The following is a 17,928-nucleotide window of genomic DNA, read 5'->3' as shown; positions in this document are numbered from 1 at the left end:
CATAGAGATATTGTCCATTTTATTTGAAGTACACTATTATGAAGTATCACCCATAGATACAAGAAAAGTTTTTGTACAAAATGAAAAGGAACTGTTTACACAAGATAAGAACCACACCACAAAAGAAAGCAGGAATCTTATTTCAAAGCAAAGATTAAAGATAATCTAGTAAACACTGTTACTGGTTAATGAACCGACACCTGTGCTGACGCACTGCCTCATCTTTATCGGGGTGGTCCATCTCTGAGGCCAAAGGTTGTGGTTCTTGGTCACGGACTTCTTGGATGGACTCTCTCAAGTCCTGTGGCGAGTCAGAATAGGCTTGCAGAAGATCTTCAAGAATGTTTGTTGTGAATAGAATAGTTTAGCAGGGTCGGAATGCTCATGTGTTACTGTATTGGTAATTTTTTATATTCAAATCTGTCCCCAATCTAAACTTACTGTTGCTGGTGTCTTTTCCTTGCGTACTGAATGTTGACCCTTTTTGAACTTTGGGAAACGGATTGTGAAACGCTCTTGGCCCTCTCGAGTCACAGCCTGTAGTCTTGCACTGTTTTCGTTGTAGTGTAGTGCTGCCAAGTAGTACCTGAAATAAATATTTAAAACGATTATTTCTTATGTAGACTGAACAATTACAGAAAATATAGAATCAAAGTATCCCTAAAACACAATTAAAATAAATCCATTTAGTACAAGGCTATCATTAGTTACCTAGCAAGCTGACAGAGCCACATGAATCCTGTATGCTTCGGTGCAAAGCGAATGATTAAACTATGGAATGCTTCCAGAGATGATGTTTGGTATGTACTCGAGATCTTCTTGATGTCCTTAAGTACATGGGGATTGGTTAAGATGTCATTCAGCAGCTCAGCTGGGTTAGATCCTGCAATAAATAGTTTACATTTTTAGGGAAAGAGATTAACACCAGGACTGCTGCCTGGGTAGGTGGCTTTCTGATTTGGCAACTAAATTTGACTCTTAATTTTGCCTTTAAATTATTCCGGTATGTGCAAAAACATTTTCCATGTACCTGGTTTAAGCCATTGTTTATTTCTGTTGTCACCTAGTAAATGGGCATGGTCACACATGGGGTATATCTCGGTATCATGCTCATGTATGTCTTGCACATGGTTAGCAACAGACTTCCACTTTTCCCCTAACAAGTCAGCCTGCCCTTCTGGAACTGTCCCTGCGACATAGTACATATGGTGAATGATCGATTTCTTCCACAAACCAACATCTTCACAACCCTTCTTTTTGGCGAGGGCATCGATCTTTTTACCAAGTCCTGTAATTAAAATAATAAATAAATTACCAACATACATGTAGCAAAGAAGCATATATATACAACACAACACAAATGTACAATAATCTAATAAATCCAGTTCTACTTCCATAATGAGCACACAAATTCACACCTTTCGCTATATGCCATGCATCGAAGTGATGTTTCAGCTCTGCTGTGCGGGGGTTGTGTGGAGTTTCTTCTCTCAGGTACTTTGCAATAGATTTGTGCCTGTCAGTTACCATAGATGGGACATCCAGCTCATGCGTCTCGGTCAGGAGTGTCAGACACCTCTTCAAGCCCTCGAGCTCACAAGCATTGCTGCTGGTTACCTCATTGCTCTGAATAACGACATAAACAACATTGGTGATATGTCATCATTGTCCTATACTGTATTTGTATGGTGGTTTCATACCTTGCATTCATTATTATTAAGTTAGAAGTGTGGTAAATTGTACTGTACCATGTACAAGAATATTACTACATGTACTTAATTCACTAACTATTTACCTGGACTAGTTGGGTATCCAGCACTTTGTTGATCCTTTGTTCGATCACCGTGTAGCCTCCATATTTGGCCGAGTGGCCAGGGCTGTCACAACGACCATCCCCTGTCAGATGTATGCCACCTTCCATGCCTTTGAGTCTCTCCACAAGACTCGTCTGTTCTGTTTGCCAGGCGTTGACTATGGGTGGGATGATGTAGGATGATTGATGACGATGGTAGGTATTGCGGCTAATCCTGCAAACTTTCATGATGTCAAACACCCTTAGAGTCTGGGAGGGTAGACTTCCTGACAACAAAATTGATGCCGACATGATCAGATTTCCAACAGGAAGTTGATTGAGAAATGGTTGGCTGTTCCATACTCTTGTGTATTTAAAGTTTCCACATTTCTGCCTGATCTGCACTAAACTGCCAATGTTGTTAACAACCTCGCTAGAACTTGATCCAGCACAGATTGGGCAATACTGGAACAGCTCCAACAAATTGGCCTCAAAGACGAAATACTTCTTGTCTTGTGCATATTTCCTGGGGCATTTGTGCAAAAGTTCTTCTTACCTTTGTCTGGAAGCAAACAACTTTATCAATGATGTGTTTTGTTTCAAGTACATTAATGTAAATCTGGTTATATTAATTTTCATTACCTTCTAACTAAACTATGGTATGTTCACACACAACTAACCTATCTTCTTCACATATCTCCTCCTCTTTTTCCTGTAATGCCTCATCAATCGACAGCTCCGAAGGCTTGTAGTCAGAGTCAGAGTCATCTTTGATGGGTGTCTGATCAGCGTCGAATACAAGTGTAGCACAACCTTTCTTTGGTGTTGACACTGTTGGTGTATATGCACTTTCTTGCTCTTCATACTGTGTACATGCATCAACCATGATAACTGGATCTGTTGAGGTCCCTGTAAATTGGAAATGATAGTAACCATAACATTGTCCAACACATGGAATGTCAAAAGTGATACAGAGACACATGATAACAACAATTCACCAATCTATATTTTGTAACTGTTTTCTTCTGTACCTTTGCTTCTATAGTAAGGTCTTGTTTGAGTTGAGCACTGTGTGCTTGCCTCAGATCTATGTGGCAATGTGCTTTCAGTCACCGAAGCTGCAGCAGGATCTTCTGGCAAATTAGATTCCATATAAACATCTGAGACATGATCCTGTTCTGTCAGCAACTGGAACCAAAAACAAACAGTTAAAAACACCTAACAATTTCAGGGATGGATCCTGCAGCAATCATGTTGGTCTCAAAACGTTTAGCTTTTAATGAGACAGACATATGCACACAAGCTAATTCTATTTTATTTAGGCACACATCTTAACAACTCAAATTCTTACTATTTATGTATGTTTCCCCAGAAATGGGTTGAATAACTTAAATCACACTTTTATCATAGGCCCCACAAATACAGCACACCAAACTCTCATAGATCTACATTTGTTTTCAGTCTAAAACAAAACAAAACATATTAATTTGATATAAATGAAATAACACATACCCTTGCCACCTCTAATTTGGAAAGAGCCCTTCTAGGATGTGGGCATATTTCACTTGTTTTCGTTTTTTTGCCTGACGAAGTGAAGAAACTGTCAACATTGCTGGCAGTCGTTGCCGACGAACATGCAACAGATCTGGCTCTCTTTGCGCCTGATGCTTTTGGAGTTTCGGCCGGTCTTTCAGGGTTTATGGTGGGTACAGCATCTAACTTAAGCGTTTTTTTGGTCTTGTAGCCTAATTCCACCATCAAAGCTCCTTCAAAACTGTCTGGGGGGAAATGGCTACCACATATCACAGCTTGTGATTTCTCGTGCGGCGGATGAAAGTTCGCTCTTTTGGTCTGTACAAAACGGATCCACTGACGTCTAACAGCCGTGTTTTTCGGAAATTCGTGTACACTGTGACCTGACAGGCTTGAATTACCACAAAACTGAACTACACATCGCTTCACCATCATGAATTGTTAGATAAAAAAAGTTTAGCGAGGTCCGGTTACACATATGTTGAGCGAAAATAGCGGAAGGATACAAAACAAACAATCCAGATGAGGCTGGTGTTTGCCACGTGTGACGTCACACAGCTGGGTTAATGGGTGGCAAGCTTTTTGCTACCGGAGCGGAATAACACGGGAAAGTGGCACACATTTCATGTTATTTGGGGGGTATTTATGGAAAGAATCATTGATGTTGATATGTCAAATGAAACAGTGGAAAGTGATGAAGCGATTTATTAACACAGAATAACGTTTAATTTGGACATTTCATGGACTTTAAATAAAGTACAAGCACTGCTTGAATTGGGCCGGTACTCACCGGTACGCAGTACCGGCACTTCTGATTTTTACCCATGTGGTACCGGCATTTTACTGAGTACCGCCGGCAATATACGTATATATTGTAAACGCAACGCAGCGCAAATGTGGGTCTGACTCTGCCTCACAGAGGGTGACTGGCTGTCTACATGACGTGGCCTGCCGACATTGCCACTTTCATACAGATCATACTAATGCCCTCGATTGGTCTCTGTGTGTCATTCAAGCTCGGGAGGGTGTGTGTTGGTGTATGTGTGGCGCGAGCGAGCGAGAAAGCGCGCGCACCGGTTACGTGTATTGTTGTTAGCATCTTGTGCTAGCTAGCTGCGCTAACGGATATAAGGAGCTTTTTCAACAACAAGGTGGAGGGAGAGTCCTTTGCTGTCAGACTGAGAGGCTGATAACTACAGCTCTGGTGAGGTAAATTACTCTCTGAGTCTTTAGATAGTTAACTTAGTTTAAGTTATCTCAGTGGGTCTCAAACGGTTCGGTCACCATTTATGTAAACACATATTTCCATTTCAGGGGGTAGTGATTAGTAAAATATGCATGAATAATACAAACAAAATGTTAACTAGGTGAAAAAAGGTAAGATAAACTTGTTGAGAGCTAAAACTAGTCTTTGCTGTTGCCTCAAAGAGGAGCAGGGGGGAGAGGAGGGAGACAGGAGAGGCCGATTCAGGAGCCCAGACACACTCACAACTATAAATGAACCAAAAACAAATAAATAAACAAGTTTCAATGTTTTTTCATATTGGATATTGTATGTTATTGGTTATGGCCATGTACTTATGATTTTATGATTATTTAAATGTATACATTTTTGTTTCATATGGGTGTAGTCTCTTTGTTTCCCCCTCAAAATGCACCAGATTGATGCATTTAAGTCCAACATTTAAAAAAAAATCTATTAAATAGTAACCCATCTCCATATGTTTCTTTTTGGGTAGTAGATTTAAACTACAGGGCTATCACTTTGTGCAGCAACGCTATTGACAAATAAATCCAGCAAAATGGCACAAAAAACTGGTAGTGGCCTCAGGGACGAGGAGTCATTGAACCAGCCAGTAGGAGTCAAGCTTTACTTTCTTTTATATCCATAAAGAAAAAGTAAATCTGTTTACAGTTGTTTCATTATGATTGTTGAGAGGTATCCATATATCTCTTCATTTTGCTCTCAAAGTGCACCAGATTGATGCATCTAACTTCAATATTTAAAAGAAAATGTTCCCGGGGGAGCATGCCCCCGGACCCCCCTAGACTAGAGGGTGTCAGGTCCACTCCCCACTTATAAAAATAGCACTTTACCACTGCACCCCCTCTAATCTCAGATGCACCCTGAGTCATTTTGTTTAAGTACAGTGAGCCTTTCTAAAATATACAGTAAAGAGACAAACCCACCAGCATTATAGGATATACTATGACAAATACTTGTTGCTGATTTAGAGTACTGGCACCTTTTTTATTCCAATTCAAGCACTGAGTACAAGTATCTCAAAATTGTGCCCAAGTATAGTACTTGTTGAGTTTATGAACTTAGTTACTTTACACCATGTGGCTATAAAGATAAAAAGACTTAAGCCTTGCACAGAGGCACGAAAATACATTTTCAAAATGCTCAACAGTGCTGCCAAAATTATAAACTGACTGCTACACAATTAAAATAAATGCTTTTATATATTTCTATTAGATGTGACTCTTTGGCGTTTCTGTTATTATTAACACTGCTGCTTTAGTCGTTCTGACTGCTGAAATCCTGTGTTATTCCTAATTTTAAAGCCGATATTCCGTGGGGTTGGGGAGCCGGGGGCTCGGATCCTTGTCACCTTTTTCATACAGATGAGTTTGCATCCCAAAGCCTCAGTCACCTTAATTCATGCAATAAAAACATCTCAGGTCAGTAACACTCAAAGCTAAATGTGCAATACCATGTTCAGCTATGTTACTATTTATAATGTTATTGTTGTTACATCAGAAGATGTACATATTGGAATGATTTCTTAACTTACAGTAGGCTATTTTTTACAATGTGTGTTAGAAGGATTTGTTAAATTACTATGAATATTGTCATTGTTGAAGGTTTTTAGAGAAGGATGAACTATAAGCCTGAATTACATAAAATGTTATACCTAAAAACATAAAAGCCACAATAAATAAATCACAATTATTGTAGTTATTTTTACCTCCCGTATTGCTTTCAACCCACCAGCTTTTATGGTGTTGTTACGTCACTATCTGTAAGCTTGTCACATACAGTCTATGATCACTCAGTGTAACCTACAGTTAATTTAGCTGCTGGAGAAGAAAGATCAGGGGGGGAGGGGGGAGAGAGCTGCCGTTTCATTCACACTGTTTAAAAAACGGTAACAACGGACTATTTTTCTTAGCGGATGCATGTTAATTTAAATCAATACATACAACTATTTTTTAAATCAATAAAAACATTTTCTAAATCCATAAAAGCATTTCAATTAATATTGGGAGTCATGTCGTTACTTTGTTGAGAATGTGGCCATGTAATAAGCGGGATAATTTGCAGCGACTTGTTCCTTATGGGGAAAATAACACCCGTCATGCAGACCAAGATCCCTCCGCTGCGCGTTGGGATCCTGATCTGCCGATGAGGTTCCATTAAAATATAAATATTTTTAGTGAATTACTGAGTTTAGGCACGTTAATAACGTTTTAATGAAGTTGAATACAGTATATTCATATGTGTCAGTGATTTCATGTCAATTCGGCGAACATAAACATAAATGATCGTGGTGAAGATGATGATTAAATTAGGATTAAAAATCGAGAACCGGGCTGCATTTCCTCCTGCTCGTTTTTTTCGACTAAACAACATTATTTTGTTAAATAACAACATGGTGATGTTTTGTAAATGATTACATGTTTCTTATTTAGCACAGAGTATGATATCCGTGACAAATGGATCTTAACAAAGTTCCGCTGTACATCCAGCGTACTGTATCTGACTTTATTTAACATGAGCTCCAGTGTGGAACCCCACTGCACCCTCTGGTGGATCAATGATCCATTGCAGCTGGCTTCATTATAATTACATTTATCTATCACGGAGGCGGTCTCAAGTCAAGCTGGAGGTTTTCCCTTGAGCGAGGGCAGATCATGTACCAATCACGGCCCTCGCGTTTCAAACTGTCTGAAATGAATAGCTACATCTGTATGCAGGTGCAACCCAGTCTCATGGCATTTCATGTTCACCAACACGATTTTTAATCTATTGATTCGTGTTCACCAACACGATTATCCCCTTTATTTCATGTTGCACAGCACGATTTTAAAAGTGATGTATTTCTACTGGTAATGTGTTAAGACCGGAAGCTGTGTGGTTCATAAAAACATGTTCTTACTCAATATCAAGCCACAATTATTGCTTTTATTTTAAATCGTATAATTTCAAACTTTTGTTGCCGTCTGTGAGGAAAATAAATGGGGCTCAGAGCCTCACGATACTGAAGTCTGTATTTTTTAAATCTTTTTTTCCTTCTAATTTGTTATTCTTTTCAAAATAACACACTGTTATTTACTCAACAATAACACACAATTATCCTTGTTTTTATTTATTGGTTTGATTTCATAATCTCTGGCTTTTTTGGCATCCGTCAGGAACGTGTTTTTATGAACCACACAGCTTCCGGTCTTAACACATTACCAGGAGAAATACATTGCTTTTAAAGTCGTGCTGTGCAACACGAAAAAAGGAGATAATCGTGTTGGTGAAAACGAATAAATAGATTAAAAATCGTGTTGGTGAACACGAAATGCCATGAGACTGGGTTGGCAGGTGTTACTGGCCTCAGGCCTAGGGGTACCTGGGCCAGCAGCAGACTCTACCTCTGTATATGAAAAACACACAAGGTAGAAATGTTAGCTTGTTTGTAGCTCAACTGCAGGATTTAATCTGCTCATTCGGAAACAATCCACAACAAAAGCATTTATCAGTGCTCATTTCCATGAGGCAACAACACCAGAGATTAATAAGGAAACAGCATCCACATAACAACGATGACATCATGGTAAACATACAACATAAATGTACAATAAAATCGTCACACTCAGAACTCACTGTTATCCTCACACTCAAATTCCAATACAATACACACAATTCAAAGAAACATATACAACCTATATCAGGGGTCTCCAACCTTTTTCTAACCGGGAGCTACTTTTGAAAAAAGAAAGTGGCCAAGAGCTACTCATGTTATTTTATATAGATTTCAGTGCACATATCACATTCGTGACTCAAGAGCAGAAACATTAACATTAACATGAATAAACTTGACTTTCTCATGAAGAGAAAAAAAGACAAATAATCACCATGCAATACTGAGTTCTGCTTTAACATCAATAACTACAGTAAACAGTTTTACAGATAAGAGTGCAAAGTTCCTAATTGTAATAATAACATTTCTAGCTCTATAATTTAAATTATTTCAAGCATTTCACAAATTTGTTTCACATGTAAAAGGGGAATATGGCTTGTGCTTTTCTCAACTTGCATCAAGCAAACATATGTCTTCAAACATTCAGTCTGTCACTGCATTGTTGTCTTTCTCCTGACTCAGCTAATGTGACACCTGGCACTGGATAGCATCCACCAGAGCACTGTACTGGGGTGTGACTGTGTATCCTGACAAATTCACTCTGATTGAGTCATTGAGGTGTTCATCAGTAAGTCTTGTCCTGAATTTGGATTTGATAAAGTTCATATCAGAGAATGCTGATTCACAGCGATATGTTGACCCAAATAAGCAGGACAGTTTCAGTGCAGCAGTTTGAATGTTTTTGAATTTCTCTGGGTCCAATAGCTTCCAGAAATCTTTGTCCATCTGATGTGCTTTCAGCTGAATGTCATTCTGGAGATTGATTATCTCCAGCTCCAACTCTGAAGCACTGAGACTGAAAAGGCTGGCCAGTTGCTCAGACATGTCAGTAACATCCACGATGTTGAATGGGTTAGCAAGGAAACTTGCACAGGGCTCAAGCTGTTTAAAGTCAAGAAACCTGTCCTCAAATTCCTGCCCAAGCTTAGTTAAGCAGTCACAGTACTTTGATAAGTCAAGAAAGCCAGCAGCAGCTTTATTCTCCTGCAGTACTTTTTGAACAGAGGGGAAATGATGCAATTTATTTCCCTTTACTTGCTGGAGATATAGACACAGATTTGCTTTAAAGGCCTTTACAGCACTAATCATGTCACATACTGTTTTGCCATTGCCTTGTAGCTGGAGGTTAAGCTGGTTTAATTTTCCTGTCAGATCAGTCAAAAAGGCCAGGTCAAGTACCCAACCAGCATCAGATAAGATGGAGGTGTCCTCCCCCCTCTCTTCCATGAAGAGCTTTACCTCATTCAGCAAGGAGAGGAAGCGCTGTAGGATTTTCCCTCTACTCAACCACCTCACCTCAGCATGGAGAAGGAGATCTCCATATTCAGCTGACAGTTCCTCAAGAAAAACTTTGAAGCTCCTGTGTTGCTTTGCCTTCGCTCGGATAGAGTTTATTATTTGTATAACAGGTTTCATGACGTGATTGAAGTCCATAACTTTGGCACAAAGTGCTTCTTGGTGAATGATGCAATGGTAACTCAGGAAACGTGGGAAATATGGATCTGACTTACAATTTGCGATAAAACCGTTGTGGCGACCTCTCATAGCCGGGGCTCCATCAGTTGTTAAGGATACAAGCTTCTCCATTTGCACGCCTTTATTTATGAAATAATTCTTAATAGAATTATACACGTCCACACCTCTTGTTGTTGTTTTGAGTGGAAGCAGTGTCAGAAATTCCTCTTTCGCCGTAAAATCCTCAAACACCATCCGGATGAACACAGACAGCTGAGCTGTGTCGCTCACATCCACCGACTCGTCGCACTGTATGGAGAACCACTTGCACCTGACCATGTCCCGCTCCAACTGTCCCATGGCATCCACTGACAGCGCCGACACTCTCCTCGCCACAGTGTTGTTTCCCAGTTGCACATCGTCAATGGCAGACATTATCTCCGACTTGCTCTTGTGGTCTCTGAACAAAGTCTCTGCCATAACAGACATCGCTCCCTTAAGAACACCGCCATCAGTGAAAGCTTTTTTGTTCTTTGCCAAATACTGAGCGACTCGGAATGATGCTTCTGTAGCTAGGCTAGCTTTCTTGGCAGGCTTCGTGAACAATGACTGCTGCCTTTGTAGCGTAGCTTTTAATTGTTGTACCTTCTCAACGCGAAGGCAACTGCCGGCGGGATACTCCTTTGAAAAGTTTTCGTGAAGTTTTGTGAAGTGCCGCTCGACATTTCCCTTCTTCCCCACCGCAACACTCGAGCCACAAATTAAACACACACACTTGTCTTTGATGCTCGTAAATAAAAATTCATGTTCCCACTCGTCATGAAAGTAGTATATTTTAGATTTCTTCTTTGACGGACCTTCCTCAGTTGTCACGACTGCATCTTACATCTCTTTTTCTCTATCTTTCTTACTCTCAAAATATACTACATAAATAAATATGTCTCAACATGTCAACTGCACTTTAGCGCCCTCTGGTGAGCTACTCGGAAAACCTCCGCGAGCTACTGGTAGCTCGCGATCGACGTGTTGGCAACCCCTGACCTATATGCATAAACACAATCTAACTCTCATAGTCATTTACATCATACACCAAGCAACACGTGTCTACATAGTACTGTTTAACCTTAGCGTTAGCTCCGCTAGCAGTTAGCTCTCGATATGGACATAAACGCGAGTGAAGTCTAATCTGACAGGACGGAGACACGCAGCTCTGCTCACCTGCAGCTCCTCCCGCTGTGATGCAGCGGTGAACGGAGCAAAACACACACTTCAAGTCAGATCATCACCCTTAGCTATTTTAATTACCTCTCAAACTACCTAAACTAGTTATAAATATGTTTATTTTTACTGTCGGCCGGGTCACTCATTACTGGATCAGCTGCTGCTTGAGACAGACACTGACGCTGTCCGAAGAGAGGGAGGAAAAAGAGAGGCTCCATGTATTATATTATTATATTATCTAGATTCGTTATTCATTTGTTTTAAAGCTCAATAAATAACAAAGAAGACCTTTATAAGACTTTTATCATTTTGTCCAGAAGATTTAAACTTTAACACACGTTGACTGGCAAAAAACTCTGCCCGGTTCCCTCGGCCCCCACCGCGGAGAATAAACAGAAGGGCAACCATGACAACCATGCTTCTTCGCTGCTTTTGTGGAGGAAGTTACAGCGCCACGTACAGGCTCCTGCATATGTACTGCAGTTTCTCCAGCGGTTGGAGCTAAACGGAGCTGTCTCGTGTGGACAGACACTATCCGGTGAACATTGCGTGTGGACGGAAGCTTTTTTGTGATTGCGTTTGCGTTAATCCTATGCTTTTAGCCGTATGCGTCCTCGTGTGGCCGGGGCCTGAGTTGACTTGGGAGAGGGTACATTAGCAGAAGTGAGTTAACACCGGCATTCCACTGCTGGTAAGATGGCATTGTACCATAGGTGAACATTTCTCTTGAACGTGCTGTCCGTTGAGATCTTCTGACTGTCTCCGCCTCCACTTGATGTCCCTCCTCATTCGCTACCATTCCTTCCATATGTCTGTCCTGTGGTTCTTCCTCCACTGCAACATCCTCAGCAGCTCCCTCCTGTGTCGGTGCTGGATTTTCCTCCTGAGCGTGTGTTTCCTCTCTGACAGCGGGGTGAAACTCACAGGCTCTGGCTCTCAACTGTGTCTCAGGGCGGTGCACTGCTTGTCTATGCTCTGTATGTTGAGGTCTCACTAACCTGTAGCATGGAACTGGCTGAACAGTGTACTCATCATCCGAGCTTTCTGAGTCGTCCTCATCTACCTCGGCAATGTGGGTCTGTGTCTTTTTTTCCAACCTTGGCTCCTCTTTCCGACGTTGAGCAGGACTCACTTCATCCAGGGGCATTTCATTCAGTGGCAAGAGCAGGTTCCTGTGAAGAACACGCAGCGTCTTTGATCCCTTCTCTGGTTGCACCTTATAAACTGGTCCGTTGTCAACTCTCTCCACAACACGGTGAACAACCTGCTCCCAGTATGACCTTAACTTGCCAGGTCTACCTCTTTCTGACAGATTTTTCCCCAACACTTGGTCGCCTGGCTGAAGGATAATAGCCCTGACTGCTCTGTCATACTGTTTCTTGCCTCTGGCTGAAGATCTTTCACTGTTCTGTGCAGCAATCTCATATGCGGAGCGCATCCTTTTTGCCCATTTCTCTGCATATGTCGTCTGATTGATAGATTCAGGTTGTCTTTTCAGTGGGAACAGTAAGTCAACAGGTAAACGTGGAGGACGACCATATAAGAGGAAGAATGGTGAAAAGCTGGTGGAATCATGCCTTGTGCAGTTGTAGGCGTGCACAACATGTGGAAGATGGTCTTTCCACTGACTCTTTTTTCCCTCTTTCAGGGTGCGCAACATCCCAAGGAGTGTGCGGTTTAGTCTCTCTACGGGGTTACCCAGTGGATGGTAGGGTGTTGTTCTTGAATGACCAATACCAGCCAGCTGCTGTAACCTGTTGAAGAAATTGTTCTCAAATTCCTTCCCCTGATCGTGGTGGAGCCTCTCAGGATATCCGAAGCGAGGAATAAAGTCCTGAAATATCTTGTCTGCTGTTGTTTTTCCAGATTTATTCCTTGTTGGATACGCCTGAGCAAAGCGTGTGAAGAGGTCAACCACAACGAGGATGTACTCATAACCTTGACTTTGTTCCAGATGGAGGTAATCGATGCACACTAACTCGAATGGACCGCTTGCGGAGATGTGTCCCATAGGTGCTCTCTGTTGGAGATTAGGACGTTTCTGTATAATACAGGCACATCTTTTGGTGACATAGTCCTCTATCTCAAGCTGCATGTTGGGCCAATATTTTCGGCTTTTCGGCGCCAACATGACCCATGTCGTTGTGTAGAGTCTTTAGCACCAGTGGTTTCAGCTTCTCAGGGAGAACGAGCTGCCTGTGTTGTTCTGTCTGTCGGCAGAGGATCCCGTCATCAACCTCAAGCTTATTCCATTCATACAGGAGTCTCTTTGTCTCTTTCCTCATGTTTCTTTTGTCCCTTTCATTTGGAGTCCAGTTTTGAATCTTTAAAGAGACAACTTCTGTGATGGCTGGTTCCTCTCGCTGTGCTGTAAGGATGTTTTCAGGGGTAACTGTTGAAACATTTTCAGGTGACAAAATATCTGCATTTCCACCATCAAGCTGTAAGGCTGCGACCCAAGGCACGTCACTCTCCTGAACAGCTTTTTTTCCTTGCCATATTGCAGACACAACCTCAGGTGACATCATCTCTGTGTGCTCTTTCATGCCATCCTGCAAGTTAACAGGGTACCTTTACAGAGTATCTGCATGATCTGCGTTCATCCTCCCTGGCCTGTACTTAATGTCGAAGTGAAAGTCAGCAAGCTCACCAACCCATCTGTGTTCAACGGCATTTAGTCTGGCTGTGGTGAGGACATAAGTCAAAGGGTTGTTATCTGTGAATGCTGTAAATGTCGGGGCATAATACAAGTAGTCACAAAACTTGTCACAAATGGCCCACTTGAGAGCCAATAACTCAAGTTTACTGGAGTGCAGATGGTAGTTTCTTTCGGCAGGCGCCAGAGTTCTTGAGCCATACCCAATGACACGCAACTTGTTGTCCTGACGCTGGTATAGTACTGCTCCTAAACCTTCATTGGACACATCAGTGTGCAGTACGAATGGGAGATCAAAGTTTGGATAAGCTAGGATAGGTGGATGTGTTAGTTTGTCTACTAGCTTAGCTACAACATCCTGGTGTTCTGCTTTCCATATGATGAGTGTTTTTGATGGAAGCTGCCCTTTATCCCCTTTCCTAGCTATTCCTGTTCTTTTAGTGGTCTGGTTTTGGGTGTTTATTTTCCCTGTTTCGGTGGGATTCTGCAACAGTTCGAACAGAGGCTTAGCAATCCGAGAGAAGTCTTGGATGAAGGAGCGGTAATATCCCCAGCGACTTGACGTCTCCAACTGTGTGAGGCTCTTTCTCTCTTCAAGTGCTCTCACTGCTGCCAAATCCTGTGTGTCGATATTGACTCCTTCTCCAGACACCAGTCGGCCAAGGTAACGAACCTCTCGTTTAAACAAGTCGCACTTTGCTGATCTCAGTTTGATGCCATGTTCTCTCATGCGACTGAGAACCTTTCTGAGGTGCTGAATGTGATCCTCAAAGGACGATGAGTAACACAGCACATCATCAAGGTATGGAGCACAGCATTCATCTCGGATCCCTTCCAGCACACCCTCCATACACCGCTGAAAAGCTGCAGGTGCATTTGTCAAGCCAAATGGGATTCTGATCCATTCATACAACCCCCATGGTGTATTGAAAGCTGTGAGGTGTCTGGATTCTTCACTCATGAAACCTTGGTGATAAGCGCTGCCTTGATCCAGTATGGAGAACCATGTGTTGCCTCCCAAACTGTCAAGCAGGTCTTGGATTCTTGGCAATGGATGTCGATCAGGAACAGTGTTTTGGTTCAGTCCTCTGAAGTCCACACACAGCCGCAGGTTCTGTTCTTTTTTTCGGACACAAACAACTGGGGAGGAATAAGAAGACACAGATTTGCGGATCCAACCTCTGTCCAGGAGATTCTGCACATAGTCCTTCACCTCCTTGTACAAGGGCTTGGGTATGGAGTTGTAGTTCTTTTGAACAGGTTTGTTGTCCACAACATTGATTTTCAGCTGTAAGTCAGGTATACAGCCTATGTCTCCCTCTCCTCTTGCAAACACATCCGACTCCTCGAAAAGCATTTGTTGCGCAATCTCTTGCTGCTGTTGTGTAAGATGCTTTAAATTGACTGGATGATGCCATTTTTCTTGTGTGAGGGACTTTGCTGAGCTGCCCATTCTGTCACTGGTGTCGTCGTTTGGTTCAACCTGTGCGACGCACAGGTACGTGTCACTGTTTGGCTGCTGTGAAGGTGAACAGAGATCAACCGCTTTGCTGTCAATGATTTCTTCTATACAGCCTAAGACGGTTCTTGGTGACAGGAATATGTCATGCTTGGTGGAGTTGCATACTGGAATCTTAACAACTTTGGAAGCACCAGTGGGCACATCAACCAATGCAGGAAATAGTTCTAACCCCTCTGGTAGGACACTCTCTAAGGTGGCTTCAAATAGCATTGTTCCTCCTTCTGGCCACAAACTTACTTTGCACTTTACTTCAAATACTTGACCACTTGGAACTGTAATACCTTTTTTCCCTACCTTAATGGTGTTATTTACCGGCCTTTCTTGCTCTTGGGCCTCACTGATTACAGACACAATGGTTTCAGCTGTCTTTTGTCGGAGCTTTAATGCTTCTGCAAGTAAGTCACTTAGACTGACACTTCCTGGATTTTCAAGACTCTCTAGAATGATCTCCTCTATCACATTAAACCCAAGCAATAAACCGTTAACACAGTTCTGACTCACAAGCATGGGTACATTAATGGCTACTTGACCATGTCTTGAACTTTTGATTTCAACCAGTATTTCAGTCCATCCATCATAAGGTACATCTGTCCCAATAGCTGCCGTTATTCTTAGTGGATCGTCTGGCAAGAGTTCTTCAAGTGACTGGATTTTGGCATTAGGTAAGTGTTTTTCTAGCCAGGATTTTTCTAGTATAGTAACCTGAGCTCCAGTATCGAGTAAAGTGTTTGTCTGCACACCATTAAGGTAACAGGTAAGCATCCACCTTTTGCCAATTAGCTTTGCAACAAGACTTCCTTGTCTTACTCTTTTTTTTAATGTTGACGGACTTTTATTAGTCGTAGCTGCGTGGCTGGTTACTGTGACAGGGGACTCTGGTTCTTGTTTAGTCACTGGTGGTCCCTCCCCAGCCAACAGCTCTGTGGCCTTCCTGACCACACTTGAAACAGTGATTGCAGCTTGCAGTCCCTTGAGCCATGCATAGTTTGCATTTCCCCCTGGTGGTAGACTTGGGTGGATGCACAGTACTTACTGCATTGGCCTGTGTCAACTATGGAGTGCTGGGTTTTGGTGTGAACGCCTTTTCTATTGATTTGGCTAAGGCTGAGACATGTGCTGTCAGTTCATATATACTGTAGCTGTGCGGTTTGCCTGGACTTCAGCTTGAGTATATAGAACGCTGGCTTGAACTTCAGCTGGAGGCTGGACTGTGTGCTGTCTCTCCCCTTGTTGTGTGGCATTAACTGTGACTGTTTTGGATTTGTGTGTGTGACCTAGGCGCACCTGTCTCTCACATTCTTCACCAACTGATTTTGTCATTATCTCTAAGATAAAATCATCAGTTACACTTGTGTTGCTCATGAGAGGTTTAAGGTCTTGCATAACATATTCATATTTGTCACTTATTCCCTGATACAGTGAATGAAGAAATACTCCATGCACCAGTTTAGTGTCAAACTGAAACTCTGAGCTACCTTGTTGGGAAGAAAATATTACTCTGTTTTAGCCCCATTACACGATACATGAACTGTTGTGGGCTTTCTTTGTCCTGTTGTTTTGTATTGCTAAGCTCCTGAAATAGCTCTGCACTACTATTATCTTGCAAATGTGCTCTGAGGAAACGCTTGAGCTCAGCTACAGTTAACCCATCTTGGTCATCAGCATGTCTTTAAAGTTACCAGGCTTGATTACCTTCAAAACAGTGCGGATTACCTCTGCCTCACCGAAATTCTCAGAAAACCCTTCATCAACCTGCCTACACAGTGAGGTATAGCTAACATCCGAATCTGAGTCAGAAATGTGTCCACTGTGAATCTTAAATTCTCTATGTGGCAGTAAAGCAGCAACATCCGACCATTTAATCAAGTGAGTTACCTGGCTGGTTACAACTGGTGACTTGTCTGCTTTAACATTCATTACTGAAGGTGTAGCTTGTCTTTCAGTCTCTGTATTTAACTCACGGTGCTCTTCTACAGCCTCTGACAGTTGCTGTACTTCAGTGGGACATGCCTTGGTCCTCTTGACTTGCCAACTGGTCACTTTTCAGAAAGTCCACAATGAAGTCATAGAGTTCCACATCTGTTGCATCATCCCCTGGTAGCTCTTCTTCTGCCTCATCATCAATCGATGCTGCCAGCTTGTAGAGAACATCACTTTCGTTGGAGTTAATAAGTTGATGAAGCTGCGTCTGGATGTCCCTTCGCAGATCTTTTATAGCAGACATCTCTCAAATAGCAGGAGTCCAGCACGTTATTTCAAATCTTGGCGTCAGGTTCATTTACGGATGATTAGCTGTCCTCAGGAAAAAAACACTAAATCCCGGACGAGTCCCCAAATGTTACTGGCCTCAGGCCTAGGGGTACCTGGGCCAGCAGCAGACTCTACCTCTGTATATGAAAAAAACACGAGGCAGAAATGTTAGCTTGTTTGTAGCTCAACTGCAGGATTTAATCTGCTCATTTGGAAACAATCCACAACAAACTTCTAAAGAGACATCAACAATACAAAATATGGGGGGTGACACTTTTTTAACTTAACTTTTTTTTTTTAACAATTAACTGGTTTAACCCTTTACACAGGCTTGATTCTTTGTCTGGTTATTTACAGTCCCCTGCAAATTCAAGTGCCTGTTCAGCTTGAGTGTCATCTGCCATATACAAAAGCTTCAATCTTGCTGTTACAACCCACAGTTCTGCACTCATATCTTTATTCATTGGACGTCATACAAAAAAGCATGGTATAATTATTAACAAAAAAGGTGTCCATTGTTGTGTTCACAATTCCAGGAAAGACAGACAACTTCTAAGTTTAACTATTTATTATGAGAGAGCAA

General features: G+C 42.0%; 1 protein-coding gene and 1 long non-coding RNA gene across 5 annotated transcripts in view; one reads left to right on the top strand and one right to left on the bottom strand.

The window, feature by feature from the left end:
• LOC307047227 (ras-related GTP-binding protein D-like) overlaps nt 1-17,928 on the top strand; it is a 97,094-nt gene that overhangs the window by 7,850 nt on the left and 71,316 nt on the right. The gene's annotated exons all lie outside the window — the stretch shown is intronic.
• On the bottom strand, nt 452-2,697 carry LOC307047559. The gene is made up of 4 exons (XR_013810488.1): nt 1,796-2,697; nt 1,419-1,626; nt 712-1,288; nt 452-586 (listed from the first exon to the last, which is right to left on the bottom strand). It is a non-coding gene; the product is annotated as an uncharacterized lncRNA (long non-coding RNA).

Source organism: Notothenia rossii (assembly GCF_949606895.1).
Source record: "Notothenia rossii genome assembly, chromosome: 7".
NCBI lineage: Eukaryota > Metazoa > Chordata > Actinopteri > Perciformes > Nototheniidae > Notothenia > Notothenia rossii.
The sequence above is the reverse complement of the archived record's forward strand: the minus strand, read 5'-3'. Positions and strand labels throughout refer to the sequence as shown.